We start from the raw sequence: 21,200 nt of genomic DNA, 5'->3' as shown, positions 1-21,200 counted from the left end.
TAGAAATTTGTATTTTTAAAAGTTGTTTTTTTTGGGAAAGTGCATTTTCTCGACTTGGGTGTCACCCCCTGATGGGTGCCACCCGGTGCGGCTTTGCACCCCACGCCTCTCCCCATAGTGACGCCACTGACTAGATTTAAACATAAAATGCGTAGGACGTATTTATCTTCTCTTTTGAAGTTATGTCTGTAATCTCTATATATTTAAGCTTTAAATGCATGTGAAAATATTAGAGTTAGTAAGGAAGATAATGTGAAGTTGATTGTAAACTAAAAGAAAATGTTTTTGTAAAATAAAATATTGTATTGTCTTCATCACCTCATATCTGAACACAGTATCATAATAAAGAATAAACAAGATGTGCTTTAATAGGTTTGTTAATTGACCTCAAAAAAAAAATTAAATAATAAACAGGTGTAGATTCGACTGATGAGATATCGGTGGACTAATTTAATTGGCTGTCAAGTAAAAAGTTGATTAATTACAGTTATGATTGGCTTATTCTACGACTTTAAATTATTAGGCTACCAACGCAGTTTGCACAGCACTCAGAGAAAATTATTATAGTTCGCCAACAGCTATAGAGCACAACGACCGACCGCTTAAAAATCCCGAAATTAAAAAATCCCAGTCTTCACCAAGACTCGAACCCAGGACCCCAGGTTTTGAAGTCAAGCACTTTACTCAACCATAGCCCCACCGGATATGTTACTTACGTGTAATTATTTCATTGATTGCTTACTAGTCCATCTGACAGACACATCATACACACCCAGTTTTACATAAAGTAACTAATCTTTTACAGACCAGTGTAACAAACCGTGTTAGTTATTATAATGGTAGGGCTAAATTCATAGTTGCACGAGGTCCAGGTGAATGTGTGTAAGGACAGATGAGAGAGCGAGTTGGTGACTGGGGCACAAATGAGAGAGAGTGCATACACTTTCAGAGGTTAGTTTAGACTATAGTTTGGGTTTGCGTAAGTCGAGAGCTTATTAGTAGGAAAGTCTTATCGTAGATAGTCTTTGTTGGTGAGCGTTGTATTTTCTTTTGCGTTTATCTGCGTACGGGACGTATTACTTAATACGTAGAATAGTTAATAAAGTGTTTCATTAACTATAAAGTTCTGAGATGTGTTTATTTAAAGAGTAGCCTATGTTCATAGGGCCGGATTTAGGACAGGACATGGTGGAGCTACTGCCCCAGTGAATCCACAAGAAAGGGGCCTCCACAAGATTTTAAGTCTCAAAATTTTGACGTTTCAGCCACTTTTATGTTTGTTGTTTTTTGTTTCGAACATTTTTTCCGACAAAACTTTAAATTTTACGATTGACAAGAAAGACGTGTATGTGTATGCTTGTATCATGCTTACAACTTAGAAATGCAGTTTCGAATCTCTACGGCTGTGCGTCAAACCAGGACCTTACCCTCCACAAACTCAAAGATAAATTAAATGTACCTTCTTTGTTTAACTAAAAAAATACAATAAAAATTTTGTTTAAGAGTCTATAAAGTATAAAGTAGAATACATTTACAAGCAGGCCTACTTTGTTTCTTTCTTCCAAAACATGGCATATAGTTTTATTATTAATAAGTGGATTTTTTAATTTATGATTTTGAAAAAGTGTACGGGGCTCTACAAAATTTCTACCCCGGGGGCCTCCACATAGTTAAATTTAGCCCTGTATGTTCATGTTACACTTTTACAAGTTAAGATGTTTCTGTCGTCAAGAAGCTAACTAAGGCTTAGAGTCGCTTTCCAGTTACCCAACCCCCTAGACAATGACGTTTACAGCCAGGGCAACTCTTGAGATAGGCCAGCGGTTCTCAACCTTTTAAGTGCTGCAACCCCCTAATAAGATTCTCCACTAAGCATCAAACCTCAACCGTAATTTTTTATTCGTTCACGGACCAAGTTCAATCGCAATTGGCTAATGTTATAAAATCCTAATCGTAATGTCTATATTTGATATTAAACTGTTACTCAGCCCTGAGTTGTCAAGTTCTTTGAATTGGTTGTGTCGTGTGGTACAGTTTGCAGAGAATCTGGGTAGTGAGAAACGTTACAATATATATATCTTTGCCAGTGCTACAAAGCCAAGCAGCTTAATGACTTATAAGTAGATTAGCAAAGTATAAAAGATATAATGAGAAACAAGGTAGTCTTAGACCAAGCTTAATTTAATGATTTAGATATAGTCTTTTTTTTCTCAAGACTTTGCAGCTACCTTCGTGTACAAATAAAATGACATTGTGCAAAATTTTGAACGCCAGAGTCTTTAGAAAATGTGAATATGTTTATCTTCATGCATAGTGAAAACGAGATTGAATGAATTCTTGTGAATACAATGACATTGTGCTTATTTTTGTGTGAAATTAACAAATCTTTGGTAACGAAGTAACATTTTGTTTACACTACAGATGATTATATTGTGATTCGCCTCCTGTAACCATATTTTCTTCATAGAGAATGTATGTTTAACTCTTATAAAATAATTGATTTAATAGAGAAAACTTTTTCAAAGTATTATTAAAAAAAATTAAGTGAGTTTACTACTTAACAGTACTTTGTAGTTGGGCTTCTAAGATTGTAATTGAATAACTTTTAAGGCCCTTTTTTCATTGCTCTTTTTATGGTCACTAATAGAAGTTGCTGTAAACTGGTATGCTCCTCCTGACATCCTCCAAAACTTAGTCAGTCATCATTGACACTTAAAGATAACAATTCTCAATCTTATCATTGACACTAAGTCATTACCATTCTCAATCTAATCATTGACACTAAGACATTACCATTCTCAATCTAATCATTGACACTAAAACATTACCATTCTCAATCTAATCATTGACACTAAGGCATTACCATTCTCAATCTAATCATTGACACTAAGACATTACCATTCTCAATCTAATCATTGACACTAAGGCATTACCATTCTCAATCTAATCATTGACACTGAGACATTACCATTCTCAATGTAATCATTGACACTAAGGCATTACCATTCTCAATGTAATCATTGACACTAAAAAATTACCATTCTTAATCTAAAAACTGACATAACATTCTCAATGTAATCATTGACACTATGACATTACCATTCTCAATCTAATCATTGACACTAAGACATTACCATTCTCAATCTAATCATTGACACTAAGACCTTCCATTCTTAATCTAATCATTGACACTAAGTCATTTCCATTCTCAATCTAATCAATGAGGTTAAGATGTTTCCATTCTCAATCTAATCATTGACACTAAGATATTACCATTCTCAATCTAATCATTGACATAACATTCTCAATGTAATCATTGACACTAAGACATTACCATTCTCAATGTAATCATCGACACTAAGACATTACCATTCTCAATCTAATCATTGACACTAAGTCATTACCATTCCCAATCTAATCATTGACACTAAGACATTACCATTGACACTAAGGCATTACCATTCCCAATCTAATCATTGACACTAAGACATTACCATTCTCAATGTAATCATTGACACTAAGACATTACCATTCTCAATGTAATCATTGACACTAAGTCATTACCATTCTCAATGTAATCATTGACACTAAAAAATTAGCATTTTAATCTAATCATTGACACTAAGTCATTACCATTCAAAATCTAATCATTGACACTAAGACCTTCCATTCTTAATCTAATCATTGACACTAGGGCATTACCATTCTCAATCTAATCATTGACACTAAGTCATTACCATTTTCAATCTAATCAATGAGGTTAAGATGTTTCCATTCTCAATCTAATCATTGACACTAAGACATTACCATTCTCAATCTAATCATTGACATAACATTCTCAATGTAATCATTGACACTAAGACATTACCATTCTCAATCTAATCATTGACATAACATTCTCAATGTAATCATTGACACTAAGACATTACCATTCTCAATTTAATCATCGACACTAAGACATTACCATTCTCAATCTAATCATTGACACTAAGACATTAACATTCTCAATCTAATCATTGACACTAAGTCATTACCATTCCCAATCTAATCATTGACACTAAGACCTTCCATTCTTAATCTAATCATTGACACTAAGTCATTACCATTCTCAATCTAATCATTGTCACTAAGTCATTACCATTCTCAATCTAATCAATGAGGTTAAGATGTTTCCATTCTCAATCTAATCATTGACACTAAGACATTACCATTCTCAATCTAATCATTGACATAACATTCTCAATGTAATCAATGACACTAAGACATTACCATTATCAATGTAATCATTGATACTAAGACATAACCATTCTCAATGTAATCATTGACACTAAGACATTACCATTCTCAATCTAATCATTGACACTAAGTCATTACTATTCTCAATGTAATCATTGACACTAAGACATTACCATTCTCAATGTAATCATTGACACTAAGACATTACCATTCTCAATCTAATCATTGACACTAAGTCATTACCATTCCCAATCTAATCATTGACACTAAGACCTTCCATTCTTAATCTAATCATGGACACTAAGTCATTACCGTTCTCAATCTAATCATTGACACTTAGTCATTACCATTCTCAATCTAATCATTGACACTAAGACATTACCATTCTCAATCTAATCATTGATACTAAGTCATTACCATTGACACTAAGTCATTACCATTCTCAATCTAATCATTGACACTAAGACATTACCATTCTCAATCTAATCATTAACATAACATTCTCAATGTAATCATTGACACTAACACATTACCATTCTCAATCTAATCATCGACACTAAGACATTACCATTCTCAATGTAATCATCAACACTAAGACATTACCATTCCCAATCTAATCATTGACACTAAGACATTACCATTGACACTAAGGCATTACCATTCTCAATATTATCATTGACACTAAGACATTACCATTCTCAATGTAATCATTGACACTAAGACATTACCATTCGCAATCTAATCATTGACACTAAGTCATTACCATTCCCAATCTAATCATTGACACTAAGACATTACCATTGACACTAAGGCATTACCATTCCCAATCTAATCATTGACACTAAGACATTACCATTGACACTAAGACATTACCATTCTCAATGTAATCATTGACACTAAGACATTACCATTCTCAATGTAATCATTGACACTAAGTCATTACCATTCTCAATGTAATCATTGACACTAAAAAATTAGCATTTTAATCTAAAAATTGACATAACATTCTCAATGTAATCATTGACACTATGACATTACCATTCTCAAAGTAATTAGTGACACTAAGACCTTCCATTCTTAATCTAATCATTGACACTAAGTCATTACCATTCTCAATCTAATCAATGAGGTTAAGATGTTTCCATTCTCAATCTAATCATTGACACTAAGACATTACTATTCTCAATCTAATCATTGACACTAAGACATTACCATACTCAATCTAATCATTGACATAACATTCTCAATGTAATCAATGACACTAAGACATTACCATTCTCAATGTAATCATTGACACTAAGACATTACCATTCTCAATCTAATCATTAACATAACATTCTCAATGTAATCAATGACACTAAGACATTACCATTGACACTAAGTCATTACCATTCTCAATCTAATCATTGACACTAAGACATTACCATTCTCAATCTAATCATTAACATAACATTCTCAATGTAATCAATGACACTAAGACATTACCATTCTCAATGTAATCATTGACACTAAGACATTACCATTCTCAATGTAATCATCGACACTAAGACATTACCATTCTCAATCTAATCATTGACACTAAGACATTACCATTCTCAATCTAATCATTGACACTAAAAAATTACCATTGACACTAAGACATTACCATTTTCAATATAATCATTGACACTAAGACATTGCTATTCTCAATGTAATCATTGACACTAAGACATTACCATTCTCAATCTAACTATTTGTACCGTCTTGAATGGTGTGAATGTTGATTGAATGGTATAAGGGCCTCTTCTGGCCTTGATGTAGTGTTCTTGTATTCTTAATCAAACACATCACATATTATGGATAAAATAATTACAAACTCCTCTCTGGCAGACAAATATTTATTACATCAAATAATAGTTCATAAAGTAGGCAATCTCAGCCATAAAATATCATCACGAATTATTTCACATCAAATACAAACTACATCCTTAGAAATATCTCCAATTAGGTACTCATATTATTTAATCCAATTTCATAAAACAGAGACACCTACGTCTCTTGATACATCATGGTGCTAACTTACTAAAAAATTGTGGTCATGTGATCAAAAATGGTACCTCTTTGCTCGACAATGTGTAAGACCCATTTTCACATGAACTGAAATCATCTCGTGCATCTCACTCTAATCATAGTGTTACACCATTGACACTAAGACATTACCATCCTCAATCTAATGATTGTCTCAGTGTTATCATTGGCACTAAGACATTACTATTCTCAATGTAATCATTGACACTAAGACATTACCATTATCAATCTAATCAATAACACTAAGACATTACCATTCTCACTGTTATCATTGACACTAAGACATTACCATTCTCACTGTTATCATTGACACTAAGACATTACCATTCTCACTGTTATCATTGACACTAAGACATTAACATTCTCAATCTAATCATTAACACTAAGACATTACCATTCTCCATCTAGACAAAATTTACATGGTCACAGTTTAAAAGTGAGTAAAGCAACAAACAACAATTAAATTTAAGAATCTATATTCATTACCCAGCTCAAATACAAACAGATGCTTAGATAATAATAAATAATTAATAATATAAATAAAAAATTAGTATAAAAAATATCAATAGTGCAACAACTTGCATTTTTTTTTTTGCATTTGCATAGTAACAGAACTGGTATAGAAAAATACAAAAGACATAAATGTGGGAGCCACCGCTGGGCCAAAGTAAAAACACAGCATATTTTTATTTTTTTAAGCATTGTTCACCCCAGCAGCAGTAAATCGCTACATGGCAAAATAACAAAGCAAAATTTGAGTAATGGTTTAATAATAATAATGATGCTGAAGATAAAAGATGAGTGCAGTGTTTTTATAAACCCTATTACAACCTACTTTCCTCTATGGCAAAAAGGTGCCTGAGTTAATCTTTATAGTGCTTACAGGAGTACCCCGTTACGCCATCCTTGAAGATACCATTTGGCATGCAGTCCCATGTGGGATAATTTTCCAACCCATCACAGCTGTTGAATAAGTATTTCTTCTATACTACCCACACCAGCCTCCAGCAGAACATTTTTTTAAGGTAGTTCTGCCAGTGTATGAAAGTTTGGTGAGAACTACTGCTTGGATATATATATATATTTAATATGAAACTTGAAAAAACTTCTTTTTTGAAACAAAACTAAATATAACTTTTATTACAACATAACACTAACCCTAATACTAACCTAGATGAAATGAAATAAATCTAGTAGCAATAATATAAAATGGTATTTTAAACAAAATCTAACTCACTACAAAAAACCTGTCTGTACAGTTTCAGATCCCTGGGTAATTTGCATTACACTAGACCATTTTTGTAATTTCACCATCCTCACTGCATATCCGCCAACCAATCGCTAATTTCTCAACGTTACCTTGGAAACACCCACACACACACACTCCATAACACTGCTATACACATTTTTATGAACATACAAAATATAAACATTGTATAATTATGTCTTTATATAACTTTTGTTTTATAATTATTTTATCTAAGTAATTGACTAAGTAATTGTAATCATCGTCCTAAATATAATTTTGAGATCTTGTTTTCTAGTCTTAACATTACAAAAGATAACAATCTAAAAGGTTAATAGTTATTGAAGCTAACAAACTAATATTAGAAAATGGTAAAATAAAAAAATCACTGAATACAATATATTTACAGGGTGCGTCAAAAAAAATGTATACACACTTTGAACTGTCATAGACAATTTATTTCCCGTTCTACAATGCTAAATTTCAGCACATGGAAAGCTTAATGTCTAATTAAAGTCAAAGTCATCAAGATAAGGCAGAGGAAATGGTTGGGAGGGAGGGGGTCTGTCAATGAACGTTGAATGGTGTAATATTGAGTTCTTACTTCCTGAAGTACTCTAGACACGTGACAAGACAAACACTATACTACTGACTCAAGTCCGTTCAGCAGACAACATGAAGTTTATTTTACTATAATAATAATAATATACTGCACTCCTTGTTAGTGCTACAAGTCAAGAAATAATAATCCTATCCGCATAACAGCGGTATCAAAAGTATCCAATACGTTAACCACAAATCATGTCTGCATCTCAGCGGGCAACACTGTGTAGAAATATAGATTAACTAATACATGTCTCAAAAGACCACTGGCAACAACTGCCCACAAGTTACTTTCTAACTGAAATTACTACAGACTTTTCTAAGTCACTACTGTCCATCCCGGACTAAAATATACTTGACCACTTGGTCCAAAGAATAACACTTGACTTCTAACTTGACTTCACTTGACTGCTTTACTTGACTGACTGACTGACTTCAAAGTCAACTTTATTCATTCTACTTCCTGTTTTCTACATTAGGAATTCCATGTGTCTTTTAAACTATTAACATGATGTGAACTTTAGATCATGCAATGTCAACTAAGACTGTGACATTATGCCCTTTCCCTCAAAAAAAAAAAGATTTTGTAAAAATCTTTTGAAATTTAAGTAATAATACTATTATATGTATAGTCACATCTTTTGAGAGAGAAATAATCTCTGGCACATGTCTTATCATGCCATCAAAAAATTTGATGAGACTAATATATGGTCTCATTTGACCTTACAATATTTGAAAAAATATTTGTCTGTGTAGACAATACTCATAGTTGTCAACATTACTCAAAAAGCAAGTGTTTCTTTACACAAAATTTCAAAGTAAATTCTCAATTTATCAAAAGAATGCTTTCAATATTAATTTTACAAAGGAATGAGCAGCCATGAAAAATGCTCGTATACAAATATACTTAGTTTATCCCATCAGGTTACATAATCAAATGAAAAATATTGACAATGGTTACATGGTCAAATGAAAAGATATTGACAATGTTCTTTAAAATAAATCAATGCAAGTGAAATGTATCTATAATAAATATTTATGTTGTCTCAATGGTTTATGTACAAAAATAATGGCAATGTTTTGACAATGCTACTAAATCATGAAAGTCAAGAAAATATATTCTTTAATGATGATTTATGAGGAACATATTTAAATCATCAAAGTCATAAGCATATTAAAGCATCAAGGTCGTTATCATGATATTCATTTGGCTCATATGTCTTACTGTGAGCACAAGTTCTTTTAACATAAGTGTAAGTTACAATCTTCTCTCGAAAAAATGAATCAGCTTTTCACGTTATGTAACATCAAATATGTTACTTCGAGCCATTAATAGTGCTCTAATAGTCTTCATCACTCAAATACAATGTTCTATTCAAAAATCAAATATATTACTTTGAGCCATTAATAGTGCTCCAATAGTCTTCATGAATCAAGTACAATGTTCTTTCAAAAATCAAGTATATTACTTCGAGCCATTAATCATGCTTCGATAGTTTTCTCATATCCATACAATATTCTTCTCAAAATTAGTGTTATCATCACATAATATAAAATATACTGCTTGAGCCATCAATAATGCTCCAAAAGTTTTGTCATTAAATACAATCTTCTCCTCAAAAAATATCAGTGTCTACATCACACATCATCAAATATATTACTTCACGAGCCATCAATAATGCTCCAATAATTTTCTCATATTAAATACAATCTTCTCAAAAAGTCAGTGTCTACGACACACATCAAATGTATTGCTTCACGAGCCATCAATAATGCTCAAATAATTTTCTCATATTAAATACAATCTTCTCCTAAAAAAATCAGCGATTACATCACACATTATATATATTACTTCATGAGCCATCAATAATGCTCCAATACTTCTCATATTAAGTACAATCTTCTATTCAAAGATTCAGTTTGCATTACACAGTATCAATTATTTTTCAAGCCATCAGTAATGCTCAAATAGATCTCACTAATTAAATACAATATTCTTTTCAAAAAATCATTGTTTGCATTACATATCATCAAGTGTATCGTTTCAAGCCTCGAATTAAGCTCAAATAGTCTTCAAAACTGATATGTGGGAAAAAATAAATTCATCAGTGAAGATCAATGTCACAGTTATATCTATACAATTTACAAAGGTTATGTACATTTGAAAAAATGAAAAATACATTTCAATAAATAGTGTCACATACTCAGGTTTTAATATGACTGCGTTCTGTTCAAATGGACTCTTGGAAAAATAATTTACACATATGCAAAAATTGGGCACATATGACCTTTTGAAGTGTCATGTGTACAAATACAATCAAAGTTATATGTAGAATATGGCATCAACAGATTCAATGAATTACACTTGTACTGGCTAATGAGTCCTTAACGGTGCTAGTGTTATGTAAAATAGTGTGATAATTATAGTTGTTGACTTAAGTGAACAATGTCATTGTTTAGTTATATTACTGATATTTAGTGATTTTGTGATGGTGTTGTATCCTATTGTATAATAAACAAAATTGTATGTTGTGCTGCCCTATGTCTAGCTTGCTAACTACTAGTGTCATGTGTGTTTCCAGTTCTAATGTTACTGTTTCGTGATGCGTTGTCCAGCCCGTTTGTAAGTAATGGATAGGAATTATTTTCTGGAGTTGAGTTCATGAATGCTACATGTTCGTGTTCGTGAGTGTCGATGGTTGCGGCTGAGTTGTCATAACTGCTAGGGCGTCTATGGATTCTATTGTTGCTGTTACTTTGCCATCTGTTTGAAGTATTTCTGTTGTATCTGTTTCGTTCGTAGCCATCACGTCTGGATTGTCTGTGATAGTTCTGAAAGTTGTTGGTATTGTATTGCTGTCTTCTTTGATAGTTCTGGAAGTTGTAATTATCGTTGTTGGTGTTGTATTGCCTTCTTCTATCATTAGGGCTGTAACTTTGGGTTGCTCTGCTGTTTCTTCTGTTGTCATATTTATTGTCTCGATATGTGCCACTTTGATACTGGAAAGTGCTTCTGTTGATTGATCTACATTGGCTCTTTATGTGACCCTTTATGCCGCAGTTAAAGCAGGTTTTATTGTTGCTGCTGTATTTGAATTTACTTGAATCAGTGTTAATGATGGTCTCTTCTGTCGATGGTGTGATTGGGATGGCTGTCTTTGAATAAATTCAGGTTAGTTATGAGTTCTGTTTCGTTTTTAATTTTCTTCTCTTTCAGGAAAGTGAAAATGTTGTCTGTAACATTCAATAGTACACTGTCAATTAAGAACATATCAATGATTTGGTCTGGTCTCGTCATATCACAGTTGAAGAGTTCAAGCCACTTTAAGATATTTTGCTTAATTTCAAAAATAATTCTGTTGTAATCACCGTTCTTTTGCAATCTGATGTCTCGAAAGAGTTTTCTGTAGTGGTCCTCGGATTTGCCAAAGTGTTCGAGGAGTCTGTTTTTCACAGCCTTGTAGTCAGTCTTTTGTTCAGGTGTCAGGGTGGCTATTATGTTCAGCGGTTCACCTGCAAGATTGGCGAGTAGGTGCTTGGCCATATCTCTAGGAGACATGTCATACGTTGAGGCTTTGTGCTCAAATTGCACAATGTAGTTTTCAAGAGTTTCGTTTTTCTCATTGAACTTATGGAACTTCGAGACGTATGGTTTGGCTTGCTGTGTCAGTCGTTGTAATATGTTCGGATTCACTTTTGCAGCTTCCAGTTTAGCTAACTCAACTTTTCCCTCTATTTCTTTCATTTCTTTCTGATGCGCTCTTTCTGCCGCTCGTTCATCTCGTTCCGCTACTTCACATTCTTTCTTCTTTAATTCATCCAATTCTCTTTCGATAAATTCTCTTTTCTTTTCACCCTTCAATTCCATTTCTCTGGCCAACTCCAAGATTTTATCATAGGTAGACATTGTTGATAGGTATGGGTTTAGGCTTCAAGTGTGTATAATGTCAATAAATATTAAATAATCTTCAACGTGTATAAAGTCAACAAATATATAGGATTCCAATCTGTATGTAGTATTAACTGTGTAGTGAGTGCTTAGTTATCAAAATACAAATAATAATGTCTCACTTTGCATGTATCTTTGATATTTAAATAATAGATGGCCAATAAATGTGTTGAGTTTGTAATCAATGTGTGCCAAATACAATGTACAAATGAGTCAATAGTAATAAGTGTTGCATCAAAATGTACCAACAAAATAATCAGAGTACGAGAAATGTGTCAATACAAAATAAGTACAAGAGCTCAAAAAATAAGGCTCTAATTCAAGTGATAGTATATATGTACACAATATTATTACTTCAAATATATCTTTGTAACATGTTAAATGTGCAGTGAAAAAATGAAAAAAAAAATTAATTAATGAGAGAATAAAGAGATAAATTAAAGTATAGGTGACGAACACAAAAACAATATATATAGATAACAATACAGTCTGCTTTAAAAGAAATCAATAAATAGAAGACTTTGACAAGAGAATCACAGATATGTAAATACAAGACTTACACAAACAAACAATATGAATACAAAGAGAAATCACACTACGATTGTACAAACAAAACTATATACCACTAAACAAAAAATTTCAAAATGATCTAGAAGTCCCTACTGAACAAGGCTGGTCTACTCGGACCTTATTAGGACTAGGAGAACAACAAGAAAATCCCTAAAGATCCCTATCAGATGAAGTGAAAACGAACGGAACAAATAAATTGTGCCGATTCAGTCTCAAAACATAAGACAGACCCACGCCGACCGCCCTTTAAGGTAACAAATATAAAAAATGAAAATCAATTTAATATGGTTCCAAGAGTTATCAATCACTAACTCTATATATAATCAACTTCAATTACTGCTATACCACAGCAAAATCAATGTACTTTATTAATCATATGAATATATTCAATCCTTAATTATAACTTACAGACTTTCTTTTGTAGACTGATGTAGATTAATCCTCTCTTGTAGCTTGTCAAATACAAATACAGCTTGAGTAGTTCAATAATAATCCATGGGTAAGGTAACTAAGTAATCCGATTGAGAATACACATCAATGTGAGCATCAAAGTAGTAGTAAAATAATCCAGTCATATGCCATAAGATGGCTCAAATGCTCAAGTAATGTCAAAAAATATTTCCTCTTGACCTTTACAATTAACACAAGTCCAACAGGTAATCCAAATAATCCAATAAGATAATCCAAAATGTAAGTGTAGTAATGCAGGCATGTGTTATTTCTTCGTCGTACAACGATGACTAGGAGAGCGCCAATAGGTACAAGTTAGTCCAACTTCAACGTCAATGATCAATAATCCAAAAGTACTTGAACATTCGTATAAATAATCCAACAGTACTTAAGTGGAGAACTTCAGCTTAGATAATCCAAATATGTAAAGTCTCTGAAAAATTAGAATGACCATATGTGAACAGAGGTCTAAATGGAGGACCTTCTGTATAGCAATGTAAGGTGAAACCTCGACAATGCAAGAGCGTGTCAAAAGTTGGTGACGAGCGCTCACGTGGAAACGATGTATCATCTGTCTTCGAGCGAAGCCTTGAGTTTTTCACCCACACAAATGTATCAGCTGTCTTCGAGCGACGCCTTCAGTTTTTCACCCACACAAATGTATCAGCCGTCTTCGGTTTCTGCCAATGGTGATGTCTCAAGATGTCGACAATAGTGGAGAAATAGGCATTGACCAGGTTTAAAATATACATATAAGATCCTTTTTTGTCCAGTAGATATAATGGTCAGTTTGTAGACTTCATCAAGCCCTAACTTGAGAACTGCTTGATCAGACACAAACTGTGAAAGATGGAATGTGATAATATGAATATATATATATATATGAATACAATATTAAAGTGCTGACTTATTTATTACTAAAGCATCTCCAGATTTTCTTTTGCTAAGTCTTTCTTTTAACCAACTGGTGTGGCACAGCAGTAGGCTCTTTTTTTTTTTTCATTGCAAGTCTATGGTTATTTTTTTTTAATCTTTTTGTCTACCAACACTCTTTAAACTATTTCCCAGGTGGATTCCCTTCTTTAAATTTCTGTCTGTTAACATTTCAGCAAAGGTACAAGATATGAATACATTGCTTATGTCCTGAGAATGTTCTGCATTAGACACTTTAGGCCTACTCTGCTACTCTATCACCTAAATAAATTAAGTTATGCTTCTTTTCCTTGGTCTTTGTTTCACTGCCAAGTTTGATACTTAATACAAAAAGAGTCAAAGGAATTCATCAGATTAATTTAATATTTAAAAATAGAATTGACTCACCATTAGCTGTCCCAAATGAATGAACCATAATGTCAGGTTGACCATTAACCCTATCTTACTGTACCAGACATTCATGCTTGTTAGTTTAGCCTAAAGATAACAATGGTAGTTATATTTATTCTACTAAATTTATATAACTGGTAATAAAATATTGTTAAAACAAAAGAAAGTCCATAGAAAAGAGATACAAATAAAACATAAAACAGTCTAATTTAAAACTAAATAAAATGATTAATTAACACATTCTTTTTAAGACTGGATGGCTGCCTGGTTGTGCAGTAGGCACACTGGATTATCTTTCACAATGGTACCAGGTTCACACTCTGCCAGCTGACATCAAACTTTTGAATTCATTTGTCAGTAATTATATTTTCTTTTTTTTTTAAATACAAGCCTCATGCAATAGCAGTCTTTAACTTTTTCTTTATTGTTATAAATTATTTTAAGCAGAAGAATCTAATGAAATATACTTACAAAACTTCCTTTAAGATTTCAAGTTAAAAGTTGTGGGTGAACATCATCCCAGGGTATACCAGGACCTATACAGATAGAGTGGTCATGAGTCTGAAATACAAATAAAGTGATTGTGTCTGAAAAATAGTTAATATGTCATCTAGGTATGTCAAATAGATAGGTTTTCCAACCTGTAGGTATGTCTGACAGATATGTCATAAATAGTCTTACAGTCTAGTAATGTAACATGCTACAAATTTTTTCTTTAGAATCTTAAGGGGAGGGGAGGGAGGTAAGAAGAGTGCTTTTAAGAAATTATTACTCACTATGGTTTCAATTACAACGGTCAGGTCAGTTCATCAGAGCTGATCAATCCAACATAAGATCCACTATTTGGTAGTTTACCTACGCCACTGTCATGCTTTAAATATTTCCAGCCAATAGAAGTAAATTGAGTTGTATGTGCTGGGAAAGGAAAACAAAAAAATGTTTGTAAAATGTTTCACATATTTTAGTTGTTCCTTCAGAGTTGAAGATAATTTACTTCCTAGTCCTAACTTCCAGCAGGATGACAGCAGGCAGGGTATTAACCCAGGACCATCGAGAAGTCCAAACAATATACCACACGACCAGGCAGCCAGCCTGTATGTATTATAAGTGTGATTCAATATGTTATAAATCTATATTTTATATATGTTATAACTGTGATTCAATTTGTTTAAAACTACAAAATTCATTTTTTTTAGGTTTACTGTTTTTGACAGTCAAAATAGTGGTTTACATTTTTTTTCCACCATTTAAGAATTCCGATTACAATACAAAATTAAAAAAAATAGAAAAAAAAAAACACATACACATATACAAAAGATTTGTAAAAAGCCTTGACAGTCACATCAAACATTTTTTTCAAAACCAACAGCATGCATATCCTTGATACAAAACACACACACTGGTCATTTTAGCCTTAAGAGATGTACCTGTTACCAGATGTACCAGTTAGGTTGATTGGCTGTATTGTTAAAGATTAAAAGCAAACCATTATCCATACAGATCTAGTTTCACTAGAGAAAAGATTTTTTTTCTTGGTATCCAAATTCTTATGTATAAGATTTCTATAATGTGTCTTCTTTCTACTATAACATGCTCAGTACACTTTTATTGTATAAATACGGTAAGGGTTATATAATTTGGCTCTAAATGAAAGATTTACCTGCTTTCCATATGAAGGGAGGGGGGGGGGGCAAACATTATTGTTTCGGTTCTAATGCAGTCATAAGACCATATCTAGTATGACAGTCGACAGTAGAAACTTGCAATTAGATTCCATTATAGTTTCGGTTCTAATGCAGTCATAAGACCATATCTAGTATGACAGTCGACAGTAGAAACTTGCAATTAGATTCCAAGCAATAGTTCTACAAGTATATAGTGAATTTAAGATGTAGCACATAAATTATAATTTCCAAAATCTAAACATAATTTTTCTATTGCACAAAGTTATCCAGCTAGAGCTAAATTTTAAAGTAAGAGGCAATTCGAAATATATAGTAAAAATATTAATGTCCATCATGCATCAGGTTTAATTACAAAATGAGGATACTGAACATTTCAAGAACTTTAAATATTTCCTTTTCCACAACCAAGGTAACCAATCGAGCCTAGTAGGAAGCGTGGTCAAGAGGCCAACTACGCTTGAACTTGGCTGCCTATGAAGGGGGCTAGAGGTTCGACACACAACTCGAGTTGAGTTGTGTTTACTGAGTGCTTTAAGGCAGTTAGAAAACCTACTCCCACTGGTCCACAAATGAGATTGGACCATAGTGCTCTGAGCATGCTATAAGCATGAAAGTAGCACTATATGAAAGCCATAATTTATTTATATAGTAAATATTTAGGGTTAGAAACATGCTTACAATTCAAGTAGATTTCCTTATTGAATGACACTACAAAATGTAATCATGTATAATCTGGATATTGTTCTTTGTTTTTATGATTCATTAACTTCAACAGACCTACATTTTTTTCAGTGTCAGAGCAGAAGCACCAACAAATGTTTCATTTTTTAAAATCTTTTTAAAAAAAAAGACTCACAACATAGCAAGTAAACTGCTTTACTATCGAAGTTAGTGGAATTAATTTAGGTGAATAGATAGTTCCAAACAGGATGCATGCCATAGTTTTACTTCTTCTAGACTTAATCATTATTTCAATTTATCAGACAATAGTTACCCAGATAATGATCCTGACTGCCAGGTCGTGCAGTTTGCGCGCTGGACTGTCGATCAGATTTATCGATGGTCTCTAGTTCAAACCCTGCCTGCTCCCATCCCCCATCACCCTGCGGGAGGTTTGGACTAGGAAGTAAACTATCTTCAACTCTGAAGGGACATCAGAAACATGCAAAACAATTTACAAACATTCCAAAGATAAATACATGTTAAATTAGTTATAACTTATGAAGACATATAGCTATTGACATAGTTTTGATTTAAATTTGAGGATAAAATGTAAAAACAAAAAAACCTTCATTAAAATTATAACAAATAGATAGTTGTATATTCTATAGCCCCATTTTCTAAAAGATCAATAGCAAATATTCTTTTTTTATGCTTTGTTTAAGCCTGCTTAGCATACTTTATAAAAGTGCATAATTTGACTATAGTAAGTATTGCTTATAATATTAGCCTTTTCTTGCATCAAAGTAAATCAGAAATATTATTTTAAAATCAATTGTTGATTTAACATAATCATCAATTTAGTGGCTCAGAAAAGAAAAAATGTCTGAAAAAATGATTATAATTTTTAGAATAGTTGCGGATTAAAATGTAATAAGAATGCCTTTTAAAACTTGCAATCTATAGGGCTTGCTAATAAAAATACCATCTATCACAATGTGAGAAATGGCGAGGCATCACTTTGCTGTCAGTACCAAGCAAGATTTTTAGCAGAATCCTACTAAACAGAATAAAGGGAGCATGTGATGAACACCTAAAGGAAGAACAGGGCGGATTCAGAAAAGGGAGATCTTGTGCTGACCAAATAGCTACACTCAGGATAATTGTAGAACAATGTGTCGAATGGCAATCTCCTCTCTATGCAACTTTTGTTGACTTTGAAAAAGCTTTTGATAGTGTCGACAGAGAATCTATATGGACTGTAATGAGACATTATGGGATCCCCAATAAAATAATAACCATAATCAAGAACCTTTATGATGGTTTCACCTGCCAAGTAACCCACTGTGTCAAGCTGTCAGAGGAATTTCCAGTCACAACAGGAGTCAAACAGGGATGTCTTCTTTCACCACTCCTGTTCCTTCTAGTACTGGATTGGGTCACAAAAGAAGCCTACTCTAACGCAGGGAAAGGAATCCAATGGACTCTCATACAAAAGCTGGAAGATCTGGAATTCGCTGATGACATAGCCCTACTATCACACAGACTACAGGATATGCAAGAAAAGGTCACAGCTTTAAGCGAAGTAGGAAAAAGAGTAGGCCTCAAAATAAACCACCAAAAAACTAAAGTACTTAAAGTAAACAATAAACAAAGTGGAGACATAGTATTGAATTCTCAGACAATAGACCAAGTAGAAAATTTTATATACCTTGGGAGTGTAGTCAGTATATCAGGTGGAACAGATGAAGACATTAAACGCCGTATAAATCTAGCATCAGACATTTACACAGCTAAAACCAACCTGGAAATCTCCTTACATCTCAAACAAGACTAAACTAAGAATCTTTAACTCTAATGTCAAGGCTGTCCTACTGTATGGTTCAGAAACATGGAGAACAACTGAAGCCACAACAAAAAAAATACAGACCTTCATCAACAGATGCCTGAGAAATATCCTAAAAATACACTGGTATGACAAAGTAGAAAACACCAAACTGTGGGAGATGAGTGGACAGAAAAATATAGAAGTGCAGATCTTAGAGAGGAAGTGGAGATGGATTGGTCACACCCTTAGAAAAGATACCAGCAACAGAGCTAGGCAGGCCTTAGAGTGGAACCCCCAGGGAACAAGACGCAGAGGAAGACCAAAAAGAACATGGCGACGCTAGCAAGAGACCGTGGAGAGTGGCGTGTTTTTGTCGAGGCCCTATGTTCCATAAGGAACTCAAAGGAGTGATGATGATGATGAATCTATAGGGCAGATGATGTAAATGTCATCTGTTTCAGTGGCCTACAGTTATAAAGGTATCATGATATGGCCAGCACAATGATAAACCTTCTTTACTTCCCCAACTAATGTCATTAGAATTGCATGGACTTGAGGCACTCTAAGATCCTGAAATTCAAAAACAATCTTCACCAAGATTTGAACCTGAAAACTCTAGCTTAAAAGCAGTTGCACTTAACCACTTAGCAAGTCCTCCCCCCCCCCCCCCCATTAAAAAAATCAAATGTTCCATTATGAATCAGCACATCATCATTTGCAGAGAGAATTGCTGCCAATCTTTTGACTATACAGGATATAGCTAGCTTAAGTACAATAGAGATAACTTTATTCAAGAATTTTTAACTTTGGCTGAATGTGCATTGTGACAAGCTAATTCAGGAACTGGCTTATACTATAACATTTATTTAAATATTTTAGACTAAAATTACAACTATTATAGACTAAAATAAAATGTTATTTCATTCACTATGTCATTATGTTATGGAGTGTTTACCCTGGCCCAGCATCCTCCTCCTTTTGCAGCATTACATGTACTGTAATCTTCAGGGGCCCAAAGACTTTTTCCAGTGATGTAAGCCTCCAGAGAATCATATGTCCTTGGATAATGGAAGCTGTGAACAGAATCACTTTTGCATAACACTTTCCAAAATGTACAAACTATTTAAATATATTAATATATGCCTTTATTCTAAAAACAACCTCATAATAATATACTTATTCTTTTAAAAGTTTCATAGAATTTATTACATGCTAGATATCCTTATATGTTCACCTAGATGTCTACAAGCTAGCAGAGCTGTTTGTTAGAAAGTTGATTAGGTCTTTCCAAACTCAGCCACTTTCAAAACTTAATAAATAGTGAACAATACACAAGTTACACCTAAAATAAAAATGCCAACAAAAGAGCTATTCAGGCTTCAGATGGGAACCCACAGACACAAGGCACAGAGGAAGACCAAAAAGAACAGGACAAACACAATCTTCATATCTTCTAGATTACAGGCATTATTTCAAAATAGAATATAATTATGTCCTATGCATTTCATGATCAATCTAGTCAGGCATGTTAATAAGTTACTTCAACTCTACTAAGTCATTGGTTTTCCTGGCCGATTGAGGCATCCCATTCCACTCTCTAATGGCATTAGGGAAAATTGAAAATAATTATGTGGTGTTGTCTTTTTATCTGTTTCTATCTCATCATCACTAGCTTTGGGGAGTAAAAAACTTAACCAACATACCCAATAGCATAAACAGATTTAGCTCATTTTTTTTTATCTTTTAAGATGTCATGAGCAATATCCCATCCTCCATCATGTGCTATAATTAAAATATTTTTAAAAGCCATTTAAATCCCAAGCCTGGGTGAAAAAGGAGGAGGGTTTGGCGTGGGGCTAGCGACCCCCACCCTGTAAAACCACTATTGCTACAGAAACGGCAAACTCGACACACCAGGTGGGAGGAGGCTTCAGACATTGCCAGATCTTTATGGAGACAGCTTGCTGCCCAATGCGCCGAACGGTGCGGGAGGACCTAAGTCTAAAGTAAGTTTAAATCTAATGCATTTCTCAAAGTCTGCAAATAGAGAGATAAACAAAGATGTCTGGTAAATGTTGTATGCAGGCCTTCTAACAGAACTAATAATTTCAAAAACAAAAATGATTAGGAAAATATGACCCTAAATATACAATCTGTTGAATTTCAATAATCAATTTATTTATGAACCATCTGGTTTATTATATATTCAAAAAATATTTTGATATGTTTAAAAGCTATAGAAGATTGTCCTTATGATCACTTGAGAAAAAATGTCAATATACATTTGTCAGGGAGAGGTATGGCGAGAATGAATGTTAGTTTGATATTTTGGTATGATTGTTATATCCCCTTGTTATGAATGCGAAGTGTTGCACGTGTTGTGAACTGAGTGATTAAGTCTTCGTTGAATGTGCGAGAGAATGTGTTAAGTCAGTAAGGTCTTGCTCCCGGTCCAGGAAGGTTGGACGTTTACTTCCTGGACTGGTATTTATGTATTTATAAGTTGATGGACTGGTGTTTTGTTTATTAATATTTACTTGAGCAATATTGGATATTAAAATATTGATATATTCTTGGAGATTT

At 33.3% G+C, this 21,200-nt stretch overlaps 1 long non-coding RNA gene across 1 annotated transcript; it reads right to left on the bottom strand.

Annotated features, from left to right (window-relative positions):
* Positions 1-9,472: 9,472 nt before the first annotated feature.
* LOC129926287 (uncharacterized) lies at positions 9,473-20,528 on the bottom strand. Its single transcript, XR_008777934.1, has 5 exons — positions 19,573-20,528; positions 15,221-15,359; positions 14,916-15,005; positions 14,442-14,531; positions 9,473-13,961 (listed from the first exon to the last, which is right to left on the bottom strand). It is a non-coding gene; the product is annotated as an uncharacterized LOC129926287 (long non-coding RNA).
* Between the last annotated feature and the right edge of the window lie 672 nt (positions 20,529-21,200).

The sequence above is a fragment of the Biomphalaria glabrata genome, chromosome 5 (assembly GCF_947242115.1).
Source record: "Biomphalaria glabrata chromosome 5, xgBioGlab47.1, whole genome shotgun sequence".
Lineage (NCBI taxonomy): Eukaryota > Metazoa > Mollusca > Gastropoda > Planorbidae > Biomphalaria > Biomphalaria glabrata.
This window is presented reverse-complemented; position numbering and strand designations above follow the sequence as displayed.